Raw genomic sequence first — 20,213 nt, 5'->3', positions numbered from 1 at the left:
CTCAAAAGATAATGGAAAGACCGAGTGTATTTAGACCTAAGCAGGGGCGGATCTGTGGAAACCCATGGGGGTGTCACGACACCCACTGATCTCCAAAAAAACATTGTATATATATGTATATTAAAGGTAATATATATATTTTCTTTTTTTCTTTTCCACACATTATTCCCTTTAGTAATCATCTTATTTTCTCATACAAGTTAACATTAGTCTCTTCTAGAACCCTATGTAAACATCTTATCATCTTATCCCATAGGTCATCATAAGTGAGAACAATTTTTTTTAATCATGAGAAACTACATTCAATCATATAATCATCATATCATACCATACATGCGTACTTCATAGCTAATTCAAGTGTCTACGGTAAAGGACTAGGGATACTTATCATCAACATCACAACACACATTAGACATATGATCATTACTATCCAAGTAACTCATATTTGATAATTGAATTCAAGAAGAATCAATCAGCATACTCGTTTTCATGATCGGAGTCTAGACCCTAGACGAGACCAGCGATGTTGACCTCTCAAAGGTCGCTGACAAGCCTACATACGTCATCGTTACTTCATCTAGGTTAATTTTAGAGGAAAATTTGAACTTTTTGTTACTTAACATTCATTTAAGACATTCTACTTAAACTCATAAAAGTTCACAATCAACCATATAATATTAAGATCATCAAATGAAAGAAATAGTTCAATACTGCATTAAGTGTATACTTGCCAAAATTCCACCAATACAATATCTGAAATAAGATGAGAAAGAAACTCTAGTGGAACATACTCCACTAACTCAAACCTATATCTAAGCTAGAATATAATGGGCAAGGGTCCTCAAAAGCATGAGGGCCTACCGAATCTGGATGAATGCCCCACGTCCGGATAGCTGCAACATCGTACTGTAAGCTCTAACATCATCCAGTGCCTGCACTTAAAAGTAGATATTCTATGAAATTAGTATACACTTGTACTAAGTATGGGTATATGAAAGCACACACCAAGGACTTGCATGAGTAAGAATAGCTCTTTCCTAACAACATGATTTATAGAAAATCAAGTCAGTTGTCTTGCAAAATTTGGATTAGGAAAGTCAGTGGACTTTCCAAATTTTTATCTGGAAAGTCAGTGGACTAGCCGAATTTCGATTAGGAATGTCATGCCATGAGAGTAACATGCATCATCATACCTATCATTTTGCAAGCAACTCATAACGTATTGCACATATCATATCACGTAGTTCACATCATTCTTTCATATGCCATTAGACCTTGGAATCATGGACTTGATGTTAGGACTACCCAAAATGAGGGCTCAATATATGGGACCTCTCATCGGGTTCGCTGTGCAATGAACAAGAATAACCTAGTGTTATCACTTAAGTATAGCTCACCTCTTGATTATCCTATCCTAACACCTTTGGTATTGTTCATTTCATTATGTGCGTTCGTTGAGGCTGGCTTCATTATTTCTTTGGGAACTTTAACCTTAATCGAAATAGATTATGTGAACATCATGAAATCCAATGTGTAATCCCCACACTGAAAAGAGGTGGAATCACCGGCCAAAGTGAACCAAAACATGCTAGCGTGTATAGCGAATCGAACCCTTCTAGATATCTATATTGGCAGTATAGGTTCAAAGACTAGGAGATATAATGAGACCCATACCTGATATGCCGGACAATCTCATAAAGTGAGAGTTACGTGAACCTCAGCCCTTCCCGAAGGAAGGCATCACCGCTCATAGATAGCCTATCAGTGCTCAGTATAAAGTTCCATTACATTAAACTCATACATCATGGAAGTTCGCTTCTAGCATGAGGATATCAAAGCTTACTCGACAATTTCTCATCTCATTATTAGTATTAAGTATGCAATAACTTCAACACTATCATTAGAGTGTTCATAGAGACTGGTCTCTTCATTAGCTTTACACTCTCATAGGTGAGTATATTTTTGTAACATTTACTTAGGCTCTTTTAGATTGCTCTCATCTTTAACATTAGCCTCTTATCATATTGTCACCTGATTCATTAACTTTAACACATTTGCTTTTCAAAATTACTCACCCCTTCACGTGAATGTTCATTTCATCATATGCCAATGAACTTGGCCATTTAGTGTGTTTCACACTCTTACTTAACCATTCTAGGGTTACATCATTTTATCACATATAGCTTAGGCTCACCTACTTTTAGATGTATGCTAGAGTTATGAATCCACACATACAAGCCATGACGCTTCATCCATAGTTTGTCTAAGTGATTCATGTTTACCCAAGATTATGTGGTACAAGACTTATACATCTTGTAGATATGCCAAGATATTGATTTTGATCATTAGAGGCAGCATTCATTAAATAGTTACTTATGTATTTATTATGTGTCAATACGGAATTGGGCAAGGGAACCCGATTTAGAACCTTGAACAACACTTAATCTTATTTCAAACTTGATAGTTGCATTTTTCAGATTTGGGAGACCGTAGTTTGATCCCCATCAACCCCATAATATTTCCTTTCTTTCTCTCCTCTCCTTTTTCGTTTAAGTCAAGGAGGTTGTGGGTTCAATTCCCACAAGCTCATTATTTTTCTTTTAATTTATCTCTTAACTTTCTCACCTATCAAAGAGGTTGTGGGTTCAAGCCCCACTCTCCACATTTATTTTGTCCTTTATTTTTCTCCCAACTCTCTCACCCATTCAAGAAGTTGTGGGTTCAATCCCAACTCACCACATCTATTTTTTCTTGTATATTCTCACGAAATTTTTATGAAATTTTCATTTGGTGAGGTCATGGGTACAATCTCCAATGATCTCTTATTTTTAAAAACATTTAAACAAAGTTCATTTTTTTAAATGTATTCCGAGACTACAATTTCCAGCAAGCTGGAAATTTAGTCTCCTCTAATCCATTTTTGTCTTAATCTTTTGTTGATTTTTGTTTGTATCTTTCATGTAATGATGTCTTGGGTTCAATCCTTAGTGATTTCACTTATTTTACATTCGTTTTTCATTGAATTTATTACCACTTTGATTGGCCAAACCAAACGTACCAAATGCTGGAAATTTGTTCACTATTTTCAGCTTCTTTTTATCATCATTCATACGTTAATTCTTAAGGCATTTCATGGATCATTTGGTGCATCTTTAAGTGTAATCATTTTACGATTATATTCAGACAAGAATTACTATTACATAGAGAAACACTACACCAGTTTTACACCTCATGATTATACAAACATTCGCACATAAATTCAACCATAAAAACATATCACTTTTCACATACTTTCGATTGACATAACTTCACATGCTTACAATTACAACACATAATCATGAACACATTATAACGAAAATCACACTTCATACTTAAACTACCAGCAATCATACCAACAACATGATCTCTAAGCTATTTCATATTGAGATCAAAAGGATACTAGGGACAAGGAGTTCGACAAAAATGGGAACAACCCTAGTTTCAACACTTGAACATGCTGCCCAAAACCCACCACCAATTCATGTCCACCAACGAATCTCACACCTTACCCGACTAGAATTTCGTTAACTTTTCATTTTTTAGATTATCTTGTTCGTTTGTATTCTTGTAAGTTCTTCAAGTGTGAAGAACTTTTCTTTTGTTTTCTGTTTTCTAAAGTAGAGAGAAAATATAAAGTTGAGAGAGAGGCAGACGTGAGAGATAGATAGATAGGCGTGACAGAGAGAAGTGTGAGGTAGTGTCCCTTTAAAACTAGAACTTGTTAGCAAGACTTTGTCAAATTAATTAAAAATATAATAATTAATAAATAAATTCTGATTTTCCTTTTTTTTTTTAAATCAGCCATTAATTATTAATTTATTCAATTAATCTACCAATTTAAATAAAACAAATTAAATCATTGCTCCCACCTAGGTTCGAACCCGGGTGGAGAAAGATTTTGCTAAAAGGGCAATTTCGGCCCTCTCTACCCAAAATTCCCCTCCACCTTATTAATTAATATATTAATTACATATTTAAGGTAATTACTATACTAACCTTAGCCTGTAAAAAAACCATTTTACCCCTATAGCCTACAAATTTAAGATTTTCCCTTTATAAGTCCGGTAAAAACTCATCCGAGTAAAAATCTTCATATTCAGGAGCCCCACATGGCTGGACCCAACCTTTCCTAGATCAAATAACTCCCCAAGTTAGTTGGATTGGATGTCGCAAGGGTTCAGAGGTCTGGTTCACCCGCATCAATCCGTGTGACCTGGTCTAATTGTACGGATTCTAGATACATTAAGCATTACTTAGCATAGTCATATCAATTCAAGGTTTTCATGAAAATGGGGAAAGACATGGGTCCATGGGAATATTGAGTGAATAAAAAGATTTAACAATTAATAAATAGTTAAACAACATTAATTGACCAGAATTAATCATTATTGATTCTCAATTTCGTTTTTCAAAGAATACCCATGTGTAGAGAAAAACATAGTTCGGGGAGGTTTAAAAATCTCATTGAAAGGACCTCTTGGGGAAAGGAATCCCAAGAGTGAAAGAAACCATACCTTAAACAAGAATTTATCCACCAATTTAAGTAGAAAACTTGGGAATTTGGTCTTCTTCTTCAAGATTCAAAGCTTATTAAATGGGGTTTGAGTAGAAAGAGAAAGTATAGAGAAGTGGGAGTTTTTGGGTTTTGATTTGGGAATTTGGTTTAAGTGGAAAATTTTGAGGTAAAACTGAGCTAGAATCAATATATAACCCTCCCCTAAAATACCCAAAAGACCCTTCACATAAGTTGACCTTTTAGTGAAGTCAAACTTGAATTCTAAATTTCAGATTTTTCGTCGGGAAACAAGTCCACATCGCGAGGCTCTTCCCGCAAGATTTCCAAAATTTATTTTTTGAGACAGTGGATTATGGTACATGTCCGTGACTCGGACCATGATTTTTGGTCCATGGTGGACGATGTGTGCGACTCAGACTGGTTCCCTGCTAGGCCAATTCAGCTGCGACTTGGCAGCTAGTTTGGCCAAGGGTGGGGTCCCTTCAAGGACCCCTAAGGCGGTCCTTGGGGGATCATTCTAACACGCCCAATAAATTCTTGTCTATCAAATGTGGTGCACAACATATTTATAAACATGACTCTACTAGACAGGGATGGCAAACCCTCTAGGATACGACGTTGCAATGATTCCAAGTTTTCAAGCCCATAAGTCATAGGGCGCAACTGGATCCTAATGCAAAAAATTAGGCACGAACTGACTTTGCCGAACCATTTGCTACTACTGCATGGAAGCCACATGCAATCACGAAAAACAAAAAAGTATGTCTCGGCATAAAAATTAAGCCTTCGGCCTGAAAGGGCGTTAAGAACATATCTATAAAAGAAACAACTACTCCCAAGAGTTCATATAAGTAAATATCTAACCAGGACAAAATTTCTGATTTGGCCGTCGAGGCTACCATGATATCTATACCAAAACATAAAACATGCATATATCAAGACAATACAAAAAATTGCTCACAAATTTTAGCAAACCAATTAACTAGGTCCACATGGCCATAACGTACCTATACACCCCACACATATGTTTGAAAGCCTCTAAGAGTACAATAGATTAGCGGGACAAGGCACAAACCTACCCATAAAGATATTTACAACAAAAGCTAACAAACCTTGCATTTCTTTAAACTCTAAAGGAAAGAGTCTAGTCAATAAGATAAATGTCAATCCTGCTGCTGAGGAGGTCTATTGGGTTATCTCTCAGGACATGCAGGCATGAATGCAGCTCCATGAGACAATAGAGCGTCAGTACAAAATAATGTACCGAGTATAAAAGGCTATACACTAAATGAGCAAGTATCATAATATACGAAAAGGAATCATTTAAGGAAATAAAAATTTAGATAAGTATGATAACCAACTATTGAATAAAAAAATACTATCAAACAATAACCTAACTAAGCCCTCATAAGCTCGGTAGGTACAAACAATATACCACCTACCTGGCCCCTATAAGCCCGGAAGGTGCCAACAAATCTACATACCCTTACTAGTAGCCCATTGTATTTGTAAGAAGTCACATAGTGCTTTTTGGCAACGATATATCCCCGTAGGCAGCACATAAACCTCTTAGCCAACATCATAGCTCTGTGGGCTGCACATAGACCTCCTTGGTGTCAAAATCTTCCCGTAGGCAACACATAACATTATTTGGAATCAATATAACCCCGTGGGCAACACATAGTCCTCATTGGCAATAACATAGTCCTATTAGAGAACATCATAGCCACCATAGGTAGATCATAGGTTAACAATTAACCACAACAGCCCCAAGGGTGACAACAAACAATCGAATAAGGCTAATGGCGAGCAATTCAACAATAAACAATATATATGAAAATCTCCATGTCATTCCTAACTTCACTTCATTTTTAACAGAATGTGAGTCCTAACATGAGGATATATAACAACTCCATCATCCAACCACTAACAATTACATCTATAAGATCAACAACGTAAACTACCCTATGATACCACTACCAAGCTCTAAGTTAAACATGTCAAAGAAAGGGAATAACTTTAATATACCTTTTAATATATAATTTAAGATGAAACTACCTCTGTCCACACCACTACACCACTAAATAAAAAGTAAAATGAACCAGTAATTAAGGATAAGAAAATTACGACGACGATGTACAATCGATATAGATTCCTATCTAAACTACAATCCAAGACCCAAAGTATTTGTAAACTGATAAAATGTGATTCCTACCTTTGTTTAAACAAACAGAGCACTTGAATACAATAACTCCACTGAAAATAATCCTTCTACCACAACCTCCAAAGTGCTACACCACTCAATTCACTATGAAAATTACACCAAATGACGAGCTCGCGACATAGTGCAATTCTTTATAAGGAGCCATGAAGATATTGTATGCGTCTAAAGTTTCAATCATTAAATACATCAAACAGGAAAGGAAAATAGCAAGCAATTAACAATATTTGTATTTGAATTTATGCGAAGGTTACAATTTTTATAAAAATATTTAAGAAAACATATGTTTTCCCCTTATTCTTCTCTTTGATGATGTTCTTGATTTGATGGAATACTTACGGTTCAACTTTTGAAGCAAAGACTTCTTTGTACCTACGACTCAACTTTTGGAGAAAATATTTCTTTTTACTTGTTGATTAACACTTGGAGCGAAGATTTCTTTGTATATGGAAGACATGCAGATCACCACTAACCAACAAGGATTTTCTATGTGTCTTCCATTTTTTTTCTTTTGGTCGTATGAAATCTTTATATAGGCTTGAGCTAGGGTTTTAGGGTATATCCGTCCAAGCAATTTTGATCTTTGGGCTTGAAGAACATGAGTTGGGCTCGTCTCGTCAACTTAATGAACTGTCCCAAATGTAATTTGGACTTGACTTAATTAATATAGTTTTGACTTAAATATTAATATGACTTCACTAACAAATAATTTAACTTGGTCAACGTATCATGAATTTAAGATTAAATCCAAATTTAGTATGGATTTATAAATACAATTTCACTGTCTACAAATGTCCCCTTCTTTGAGGCTTGTTGTGGTGTCCAACCTTAAAGATAAGGCTGGAAGCAATAGTGATTTTTTATGCTGTCTTTCAAAACTTTCCATATTTGATTTTCCCATAATTTGATTCGAATGGAATTTTCCATAACTTGATTCTTATAGAAACTTACCATAATTTGGTTCCTATGAAAACTTACAATAATTTTATTTTCAATATGAAACTTTCATATTTAATAGGAACAGAATTTATGTACTTTTGATTTCTATAAATCGTGCTCTTACAATGAAAAAGTGCCAATGTGAGGCATACGGAACTCAATTTTTGTCACTTTTTTTCAGCACAGCACACATGTAGTATAAAGTTCATAACTTGTTGAGAAACATCTAAATCATGATCCATTTGATTTTCCAAAAACAAGACTCCGAGGGATACGACATATCCGATATTCAAAATCAAAACCCTTCTTAATTGCGGGAATTGATTTTTGAAGTTTGATCAAATATATCTTCTTTTTTCATAGCTCTATGCAGTCCCACAAAAATGTCTCTATCTTGGTGTAGGATATTCTAAATGACAAGCGACTTGTTTCTATACAACTAAACATCAAATTCTACAACACATACAAAATCAAGGTAGTTATCTTTATGGATTGATAAGAATTATTTTTCAAAGTTGGTCTTCAATTATGTCATTATTGTTTTACAGATTCGTTGAGTCTCACCAAAACGTTTGTATCTTGGTGTAGGATATCTCGAATGGAGAAAGACTTTATTCTATAGAAAATAAATCTTATGTTTTTATGAGCTTATTTCTCTACATCTTTATGGAAGATCCGCGTATTGATTTCCATATTGATTGGGAATATTTTTTGTCATCTACATGGAGAGACAACATAAAACTCTGAAGCAAATTGGACCATATTCATCACGACGATCCCGAATGCATATGCCATAATTTTCACCATGCCGATTTGAAGCTTTGTGCAATTGGCATCGTGAGACACATCATTCATTATGACAAGTGCGAGAGCGTATGCCATAAGATTCAGCATGAAAATTTGAAGCTTCACACAATTGGCACCGTGATACACATCATTCATCATGACGAGCGCGAGAGCATATGCCATAATTTTCACCGTGCTGATTTGAAGCCTCATGAAATTGGCACCAAGAGACACATCATTGATCATGACGAGCGCGGGAGCATATGCCATAATTTTAACCACGCCAATTCTAAGATTCAAGCAATTAGCTCTGTGATATACATCATTCATTATGACGAGCACGAGAGCATATGACATAATTTTCACCATGCAAATTTGAAGCTTCGTGTAATTGGCACTATGAGACACATCACTTTTCCTTTTTTTTTTTGCAGGTTTACAATGGACTGCAAAAAGTCTTAGTATCATAACAAAAGAATGTGAGGTGTAATCCATAATTTGCGAGGAAGCATTTGGTGTAATTTTTTCCTTAGTGATTGTAGCTTTGGTTGAAATAAACCACACTTGATGCATCTTCTTTCGAAACTGACGATTTGGCGACAAACAATACTTGGTATATTTTCTTTATTGATTGCGGCTTTAATAACAAACTACACTTAGTTCATATTCTTCTACAATCATATCTTTGATGCCAAACCACAGATGAGGCATCTTCTTTTGCCGTTTTGAATTTGACGACGAACCATATTTTATGCATCTTCTTTTGCAGTACCGACTTTGATGAAGAACACATAGTGCATCTTCTTTTGTAGTTGTGACTTTGATGAAGAACAACACGTTAAACATCTTCTTCTGTAGTTGAAGTTAGGCAATGAATCACACTGTGTGTCTCTTCATTTGTAATTTTGCTTTTGTCGAGAAAGAGATTTTTCTGCAGTTTTTCCTAGTTTTAGGGGGAAACTACCTATCACATGATCAAAATCTTAAATGAAACTTCATAATATGCTTCATGTGAAAAATAAAGTCTCACTTAAAGGGATGATGTTTGTTGAATAGATAATCTAACTTGATAAAGACATCCACAACGAGTTGACAAATCACTTCTTGAAGTTGTATTATTCTTCTACTCAAACTTTTTGAACAGGATGATATGTTCATTTTATTTTAACACTTTCTTATGATTGTTGATGTGAAAAAACTCTTTCAACTTTGAAACAATGAAATATATTTACTTTGCACTTCAATGCAAATCATGCAAGTTTGTTTTGGTCTAAGCCATGTATTTCAAAGTTTTCAATCAATTGATTTTTTGGATCATATAGATTTAAAGTTAGGAGGGACAAAAGTAACAACTTGAAGATTTAACTCATTTTCATGGAGCTTTTGTGATTTGAAGACTTGGCTCGCATTTGAAGAGCTTCAAAACTTAGCTTACATTTCAAGAGCTTCAAAACTTTAGACTGAGCTCAAATTGGAAGAGCTTCATGACATGCATTTGAGACTCGTGCACTAAGAAGTATTTTGATTTGATGATTTTGATTGAATTTGATGAGCTTTGTAGATTCAAGAGTATTTCATGAACTTTATGACGTGCACTATAAGCTCGTTTGTCGAGGAGTATTTTTATTTGAAGATTTTGCTTGAATTTGAAGAGCTTTAAGACATGAAGATTCTTGTCATATTGGAGAAACTTCTTGACTTGAAAACTTAGTTCGAGTTTGATGTGCTTCATCACACATTTTTTTTACTTTTACCTCAATGAACTTTTTTATTTGAAGATTTTTCTCGAATTTGATGACCTTTGAAACTTGAAGATTTTGCTCGAAATTGAGAAACCTTGTGACTTGAAGAGATAGCTTGAACTCAGTGATCTTCACGACATGAAAATTTACCTTGGACTTGATGAGTTTTACGCTATGAAGTCTTGACTTGAATTTGATGAGTTTCATGATATGGATTTTAGGCTCGTGCGTCGATGAGAGAAGCATTATGATTTGTAGTTTAGGCTTGTACATCAAGGAGAATTATGATTTGCAGTTTAGGCTCATACATCGAAAGAGCATGAGATCTTGTATAGACTTTTCAATTTTGGTTTCAAAGGAAAACTTGTTTACATTCTCAATGTCAATTATAATTTCTTTGTAAGTTTCGAAGTTGGCCAACTCTTGTTCTCCATTTGAAGTCATACTTGGTTCCATATCATGAGCTCTTGTTGCTAGTTCTTCAAATGTTTTAGGCTTTATGCCTTGCAATATGTAACAAAGATCCCAATGCATACTTTTGATGCATATTTTCGATCCTAGATGTTTCCTAAAGTGATCTTTGCAGTTGAGGCTCAAGCTTCTCCAATGATTTATGAAGTCAATAACTTGTTCATCATTTCTTTAACATGCATTTTAAATCTCTATCATGCTCACAACACGCCTTGCGCTATAGAAACGATTGAGGAGTTCTTGTTTCATTAGTTTCAAACTATCAATGAAAGAAGACTCAAGGTCCGTGTACCAATTGAAAGCATTGCCCTTAAGGGAGCGGACAAATTGTTTGACCAGGTAATCTCCGTATGTTCCAGCATTATTTTAGGTTTAAATGAAGTGTGATATGTGTTGTGTTGGATTTCCATTGCCGTTGAATTGCTGCATCTTAGGAGGTTCATATCTTGCATGTATTTTAGGTCATTAATTATTTAGGAATACGACTTTAAATATGTGAGAGAAGACTTAGATGTGGACTCAAATTTATATTTGATAGTCTCTTGAAATTCTTCAATTTGTCAACATGAATCAGACCTTCGGCAGACAGTTGCAACTCCTTCATGATTGTTTCTTGTTTTGCGAAGGATTGTATGTTCTCCCGAGTTTCATGAATATTTTCACATAATTGTGTGGATTCTCTTTTCTCCATATTATCCATCATGTTCATCAACTTGGTAATTTGGACGTCTTGACCTTTGATATGGTTTGATAGGATTTCAAATGCTTATGTCAAATTTGCAAGTTTTTCTTCTATTGTAGAAGTTTCAACCACCATCATGTGCATTATAATCGTAGGTGATGGATAATAACATTGATGTTCCCAAACGTGATATGCAAGCATGCTATGTGGGGTAGATGCCGTGCTTAATACATCATTATCGGCTAAAGTGAAAGGTTTCTTGGATGTAGATAGGCTAAATTTGTCAAGAAGCCTCTTGACCATTTTGGCGAAGTCTTCTTTTGCAGCTTATGTAGGAGACTTCACATGTTTTGGAGACAAGCCAAAGACAGTTGCAAATTCAGACGACATTTGTAAGGCTTGTTTTCCTGGCAATTTGTCTTTATTTCTTGTGATAGGTCCCATGTTTCCCGTAGTAACCTCAAGGGTGTTTTCCACAACAATGCAGAATTTGGATCCATCGGTTTTTAAAGAAGCAGATACGAATTCAGATGTAGATGCATATTTCAATGCAAATGCGGAAACTGATGTAGATCCAAATTTGGATGTAGATGCAAATGTGAATACGGATGTAGATCAAGATTTAGGTGTAGATGCATATTTCAAGTTTATCTTCTTGGAAGCCATCTGAGTGTTTTTGATCTTTGATTTTTGAAGAGAAAAGATGAGAGGTAAATATTGTCCCAGTGTGCGTGCCAATTTTTATGCACCTAAAGTTTTAATCATGAAATACATCAAATAGGAAAAATATAGCTAGAAAACAACAATATCTGTATTTGAGTTTATGCGAAAGCTACAATCTTTACAAAGTTCCTTAAGAAAAGATATGTAATCCCCTGATTCTTCTCTTCAATGATGTTCTTGATTTGAGGTAATACTTGCAGGTCAACTATTGGAGCGAAGACTTCTTTGTACTTGCGGCTTAACACTTGGAACAAAGATCTCTTTGTATGTGGAAGTCTTGCAGATCACCATAAAAGAACAAGGATTATCTATGTGTCTTCTTTTTTTTTTGTCTTATGACATCATTATATAGGCTTGGACTAGGCTTTTAGGGGTATTTTAGTCCAAGCAATTTTGATCCTTCGTCATGAAGAACATGAGTTGGGCTCGTCTCATAAACTTAATGAACTGCCCCAAATGTAATCTGGACTTGGTTTAAGTCATATAATTTTGAATTAAATAGTAATCTAACTTTATAACCAATAATTTTACTTAGTCAACATATCATGAATTTAAGATCAAATTCAAATTTATCATGGATTTATCAATAAAATTTCAGTGTCTACAGAGATCACAAATACACAAGGATTGTTTGAAGAGTAATTCTCTAATTTGCATGGGTTTCTTACAAGTTGGAATGATTAAAAATGAAGAAGATGATATCTTATAAGCTTCCACCAACTCAAAGGAACCACCTCATGTGTCTGCTTTTCCAATCTCGTGCAAATGCAAATCTCTTTATTCTGAAGTCATATGAACAAACTGTTTGATATGTTGTTTGAATCGTAGACCTTGGTCGTGGGACCCATAAATCATTATAGATTACGAGAAAACGTTCGATACATTTGACTTAAATTTTTTTGATGAAATGTTTATAAAGGAACTTACAACAACTTTCACCAACTCTTATTTTTCAACTTACCTTACTTAAAACCTTGAGTTACAACCCTTGGACACTTCAAACTATGACATACCGCATCATTCTTAATTTATGACTCACCCTATTTTTGTTTCCATGAAGGAAGAAGTTAATTTTGATATTTTAAAAAGTCGAGGTGTTACACTTTGGATCAGATTCCCACATTCCGGCAAGCTAGCTTTGGATTGATTGCCACCTTTCGACATAAATAGGAATTGGATTGCCACGTTCCAACAAGCTAACAGTTTGGGTTTGAGTTCCATGAGAGGACCATTGACTTTTAATGCATTGACTTATTGTTATGAACATGATTATGGACTATGAGTTATGACTTCTCAAAGAGTTATACTCAGTATGAATTGTCGTATGGGACTTCATTCATGCATTGTCGCAATGGACTTTGAGATTGTTGTGGTTTGTTTCTCTTATGCTACAAATATTGTGCAAATAAATGTTTTTTATATTTGGTATGTTACATGATTATATTGTTTTAATTGCTTATATATGTTTCACTTATTAAGTTAGCTGTGTGGTCCTACCAGTACAATATGTACTTACTCTGCACTTACTCTGATTTTTGTCAAGTACAGAGCATCTTTTGGCAGCTATTGACAGACCTCATTTAGAAGATCAGTGACAGTTTGAATTCAAGGGTCAGGTAGTTCTTCTGGGCTTCCTTGAGTTCTCTTTTGTTTAAGCCCACTCTTTTCAAACTCATATTATTGTTAAGGTATTGTTTAGTTTTTGGGGTTGTACCCTTTGTACATAGACTTGTCGTTAGTAGAGTTATTGTACAATGACTATCAGGTTCTACGCGTAATTTCTGCATTGTTTTAGTTTATTTAACTTTCTTCCGTAGCTTAAATACCATAGTTTAGATTATTTTCTTTAGTTTGATGGAGTAGTGGTTCTCCCACCACAGGGTTAGGGTGGGTGTCAATCACGACGGGTTGGTCCATGACACATGTATGATCGAGGATCGCTCCACCTATGGCTGCCATAATTTTCATTCTTTGGTTTCTTCCAGTATTTCCTCCTACTGTTATCCAAAGTATTGAGGATTCCGAAATTTTGCAGTGTTGTAGTTGTCTATTGAATCATCTCTTATATACAATTGATGTCCATTTATACTTCTCAAATAGATGCACAATAGTTTCAAGTTCCTCTTCTGAGTTAGTAACCTTTCTTGGAAAAATAACCACACAATAAATCTATGTTTTGGTAGAGTCAACGACGTCTAGATCAGTCCGACATTTCTTATTTGTTGCTTGTGGCCTATTATTGCTATGTAACTTTACGTGATAAAATAGATGTTAGATTTTGTCAACTTGTATTCATTTTGTGTATACTAGCCTTGCGTTTGAACTTTGATTGCATTTATTTTCTTCCACTACCAGCTACAATCAAATGGTGCCTTGTGAGTCCATATATATATATATATATATATATATATATATATATATATATATATACATATACACGCACACACATATATAGACCTATTTGACCCATGGTGACTCTTTATTTTCTATGATTTGCCATACCAATTGACCCACTGAAGTAATATTTCAGTTGCCCCCTTTTCTTTTTTGAAAGCCAACTTTATCCCATGATACCAAAACTATCTCACTCTTTTAGCACTACTACAACAGGAAATTACTACATATCTTATCCACTTCCTTGAGAATGCTTTGGGGTAATATCAACACTTGTAGTCTACCATCATAGGTTCGATGCTTATAACAGTCAAAATTTTCCTTCTTGTTTCCTCTTTGAGTAAACCTGTACAATGGTTCTTTGAGTAAGCCTAATGCTTCCATTACTCTACTTACTGAAGTCACATTCCCCGTGTAGATATCATGACATCATCAGTAAAAATTGAGTGAGTGAGTTTCATCTTCTTATATATTGGATATAAGTTTTCTTCACAGGTATTCCATGACAAATAAAATAACACCAGAGATAAAGGGTCTCCTTTTCTTAGTCTGTTTTTTAAAAAAGAAACCACGATTCTCTCAGTTCACTTTTATTGAAAACATTGTAGTAGTAACTCCCAACATTATCCATTTGATAAAACTGGTCAGCAAACCCATAACCACCTAGGACTTCCTCAAAAAACTCCCATCTCATCATGTCATAAGCTTTCTTTATATCAATTTTCATAATACAACTAGGAGATACATTCTTCCTATCGCAGGGTCTTAGTAAATCATGAAAAATCAACATTGTGCATCATTCATCTCCTTTGTACAAAGGTTGACTAATTGATGAATCCTAAAATTGGACTCATTTAGGGATTTATTTTAATGAAAATAGTTTTATCAAATGCTCATTCTATCTTAATATCTGATGAAAACTCTTTAGTTTTAGGTATTTGAAGTTTTAGTATAAGCATGAAAACTTAGGCGATAAACAAGAACAAAAATGATGGAAAGAGCTAAAATTGAAGGCTTAGAATCTGAAAAGTATACCTGGCGATAGTTTGAAAGAATGCATTTCACACTTTGTTCCAGAAAGCGAAGCCCTGACGGAGTTGGATCAAAATGTTGATGAAAAGAAGAAATCTGCGCTTCGCCAAGTAGTTCTGCAAAGAAGAACTATTGCACCCAATGATCGAGAATGGATGGACGTTAAAGGAAAATGTCAAATGTCGATGAACTAGAAGAAAGGCGAATCACATCACCAAACTTCTCAGCAATTCATGACTAACTTAGCCAAATGTATTCTCAATAATTAATATTAAAGCAATAAATACTAGTAGTAGGTGATTATTTTAGCAGTCCGAACATTATTATTATTTTTCACTTTTAGAACTTTAGTTTTTGGTATGGAGAGAGTTTTGTGGGAGACTTAAAAAAATGAGATCTTCTTCCTCAAATTTGAAGAGGGTCTTCTCCATTCTTCTTCCTTTGCTCATATTAAGGTTTAATTTCTTATATCCATTTTATTTCATTATCATTTTAGATGTATTTTTTCATTTATTTATGTGTGGCTTAATCCCCCATTCTTGGGGTATGATTTAGCAAGTATGTGTTTATATTATTGTTGGGTCTTGATTACTGATAGGTTAGATGAATTATAACGGTGATTTAACCTAGTGGTTGTGGTTTAATTTAATGGGTTTGTAGTTTAAAATATAAAATCACCCATGGGTTTTTGGCTTGCTCGAGATAGGTCGCAAAACCAAGAATTGAGTGATGACCTAAGGAGTTGAGAAATATCAGGTTCAGCCCTAGAGGCTGAACCCTAGTCCCATATCCTAGCACTCATCATTGAAAGAGATGGTGTGGGTAAGTCATAGGCTGGTCCTGAATAGACAAGTGAGTGTCCGAGAGGAACCAATTTGATATGGGGTAAGTTGTTCGAGAGGGAATTTACTTTTACCTAAAGCTTAGCCTAGTCATAATTATCTTGCAACTTTCCTATCAAAAACATGTACCAAACGGTTTACTTCAACATATATTATGGTCACACTTTACGAACTTCTCCCCATACTTGATTCCCCTTTGTTATTTTTGTGGTCATTGCTACTTGTGACAAACCCTTTTCATATTTGACACTCTTGTGTGAAATATTGAATTTACTATGTTTTTATTCGACAATATCTCAAACTATTACTAACAAGAACGGAAATTATAATTTAAATACTATTTTCACTACTGCTCCCTTCGAATATGACCCCAACCCTTAGTCGGGTTACTATAATCGCTTCAATTCGTAGACACTTAGACTGTATGCTAGTTTCATTAATCACGATCACAAAGAAAGCATCAAAATGACGTCGCTGCAAGGGAGTGGCATTATGTGAAGATGTAGTTCACTAGAGTTTTTGTTCTTTTTAGTGTAGTTTACTAATTTTTACTTTATGTTTTGTTTTTCTATTTTTCCTGTTTGTGTGTGAAGGTCCCCTATGCAAGAAAGAGGGAGTGGGTGGCATGCCAGTTGAGGTACATCACAAAGTGGAGGATGACTTAACATTAGCTGCATTAGTATCTCAATTAGATGACTTTACCACAAAGATATCTGAGGTGGAAAACCAGTGCAAGTCCCAAGGGAGGAACATACCTCCCCATGCACCGAAAAAGTCTAGAGAAAATAAGAAAAATCATTTTGAGGACACACTTCAAATCATTCTCCAAAAGATCACCGATCAAGATCGAGTGTTGGAATAAATGAGACAAAATTGTGAAGCATTTGATTGGATCTGACTCTAGATCAATCCACCACATCATATCAGTCCTAGTGTATGCAATGCATTACCTCTACCCTTACGATATACTGAAGTTACCTAGTGACACTAGGTCTAGCTCCAATATGACCTACATCGAGCCACGATGTTAAATAAGGTGATTCGTGCAAGCCAACCCAAAGTCGTAACGGTAGTATTTACTTTTATAAATAATGGTGTATTACTGTTGCAGCTCAAAATGAGAGAAGTATGGAAAATCTCTGGTTGGCAAGCAAAATGTCCATTCTGCAAAACGATAAATAAGTCGGCAAGCCTAGCTGAATTCTGCCATTTTTCTCAATGCAAGAATATTGTAGAGCCGGTAAAACTCGGTGAACTCAAAAAAAGTGTAGGTGCATCAAAAACATGTTAGGTGATCTCTATATAGACCGTCAATCTTGCCCCTAGAAAATTGAAGATTTTGATGAAACAGTGCGTAAAAAGACCGCTCGGTGCATCACCGATAGATTCGGTGAAGTGTCTAACTTTTCAAATTGGATGTGAACTGAATAGTTAAATAAGGGCCAAAGGTCATATTTTTGAATCTCGCGCTCTCCCTCGTTTTAAACTCTCCAAAATTACACGAAAGGTATTATTGTCTTAGATTTTATTCGTTCATTAGTATTGAGTTTGTTAAGAGTGCTTAAGGTTGGATTTCTTGAATCCTAGCTTTACAAAAAGATATTTGATCAGCATCAAAGGTTAGTCTCTAAAATCCCGAACTTATTTTTGAAATTGTTTCACTCATTTGAAAGCATAGTATAAGGATGTCGTGTGCTGGGCCTCTCGGATAGAAATAGGTTGTCAACTTGCTATTTATAATTCAAAATTTTTTCTCTAAATGTTTATATATTCGAATATATTGGTGTTTTTGCTTTGTATTGATTGAAATCGCAATGTGTGTTTCTTAATGGTTGTCATGTTGTTTTGGTGAAGTCTAAGTACCCACCATTTGACAAAAATAACAAAAATTTCTCTATGAAGGAATGGGTGACAATCGTAGGTAAATGGCTACATATGGCTAAGCCAGAAAAATTCTGAGTGTTCCTGGGTCATGGGAAGTACGGGTCTTAAGGTGAATTTTGTGTTTGCATGCTTTGATTTTTCCTTTGAAGATCGTGAGGTTGGTTTCGAGAGTTTAGTTGAAAAGTGGACATGTTGTGTCTGTAAGTGAGCTGGGTTGAGTTCGCCAAATGAGTCGACGGTTTGCCTAATGGTTATTAAATACATCTAGAACATGAACTTCGTGCTGTAAGTTCTATAACTTTTGGTGGACACATTCTTGGTTGCTATAGTAGTCGCCGACTCGAGGATAAGATTTAGATTGCTCTTTTGCATGCCCCTTTTTCCCTCTTTCACTATATCTTTGTGCAGATAAATTTGTCATCACGTAAAGTAAACGGCGGCTCACCGGTAGACTTATCCATCGCAACATTGACCTGATTGCAAGCTACTAAACTCGGAGAGCTAGACCTAGTGGAACAGTTAACTTCTTTGAAACAAGTTCATGTGTTTGAATTTTCTGGTTATTTTGACTAATCACAACCTTTTGCAGATATGGTACGTACTAACCTTAACACTCAACCCCAAAAGAAGGCGAAACCAAGTATTTATATTAATGAAGGGGATTCTAATCCTCTGAAGAAGGGAGGAGAAGAAGTCCAACCAATTAGAGGCAGAAAAAAAAAAGAGTGGCAAAGAAAAGTGTAGCCAGTGAGGTAAATATTGAGTGAGATGAGCCTGAAGATTATTAGCCACTGACCCACGGACAACACAGGCTGAGAAACATGCCCCATCCCTCGCCAAAAGGACTCAACAGATGCTTCAACTTCTACTATAGACACACCAGCCACAGTTACTCCTGAGCAAATCGCAGAGCCAACACAACCACATCCAGGGATTCCTACACCTCCTATTGCTCCCCACCCACAATTACTTAACATGTTGAAGGGTTATGGGTTCTGGACCATTATAGAGGAGAAACTTCTATCACCTGAAGGATAGGACAAACATCCTGATGTCTGGGGATCCTTCACATCCATGAGTTTGAGGAATTCATGAAACTCTAAAACCCATACATCCATACTTGGGTGAGGGAATTCTACAAAACCTATGGAGCACTGGTGCCAAAGAACAAAAACCAGATGAATGAGTTCATACCAATTAGGTTTGTTACAGCTAGAGGCAAATAGGTGGATTGTTACGGTGAGCACATAAATGTTGTGATAGGAAGGACAGTGCACATGATACATCATTATGAGGGGCTTCTCCCTACTGCATCACTAGATGAGCTTAACATGTGGTTGGGGCCCATGATTTCAGAGAACACTGACAGATAGATCATGGTTGAACCTCAAATATAGAAGTGATATCAAATGTGGTTGCTAAAATTTGGTTTAGTTTCATCACCAACACTATCATGCCCTCCAAGAACACGTCTTTTTTGCAACTCCCCAAAGCAGCTTGCTTGGGTAGCATCATACACTAACGGAGCATTGATCTAGTTTTGTTGATGTGATAGGAGATGGGAATGAGGTCCAAACAGAAAAAGACTTCCCTACCATTTCCTATTTTTGTTACTGAGCTATCTAGATGTGCTGGAGTGCCTCAGGACCCAGCAAGAGACCTTGAGTTCATTCCCTCAACTTTCACTGATATCCAATGAGTTGAAGCCGCGTGCAACCAAGAGAAGGCTACGATGAGGGGATCAATTCCCATTGATACAACTACATGCATCGATATTGACATGCTACCTACAGATGCATCAACCCTCATTCTTACTAGTAGGCCCATAAGTACATCAGATCCTTCCTCCTCTTCACAGGATCCAGGTGCTTCTTCTTCTAGTCAGCCATCAGGTTCATTAAGGGTATGATCATGATTATGGGACGTTTGTCCCAATCATATG

This window comes from Solanum pennellii, chromosome 12 (assembly GCF_001406875.1).
Source record: "Solanum pennellii chromosome 12, SPENNV200".
Classification (NCBI taxonomy): domain Eukaryota; kingdom Viridiplantae; phylum Streptophyta; class Magnoliopsida; order Solanales; family Solanaceae; genus Solanum; species Solanum pennellii.
This window is presented reverse-complemented; position numbering follows the sequence as displayed.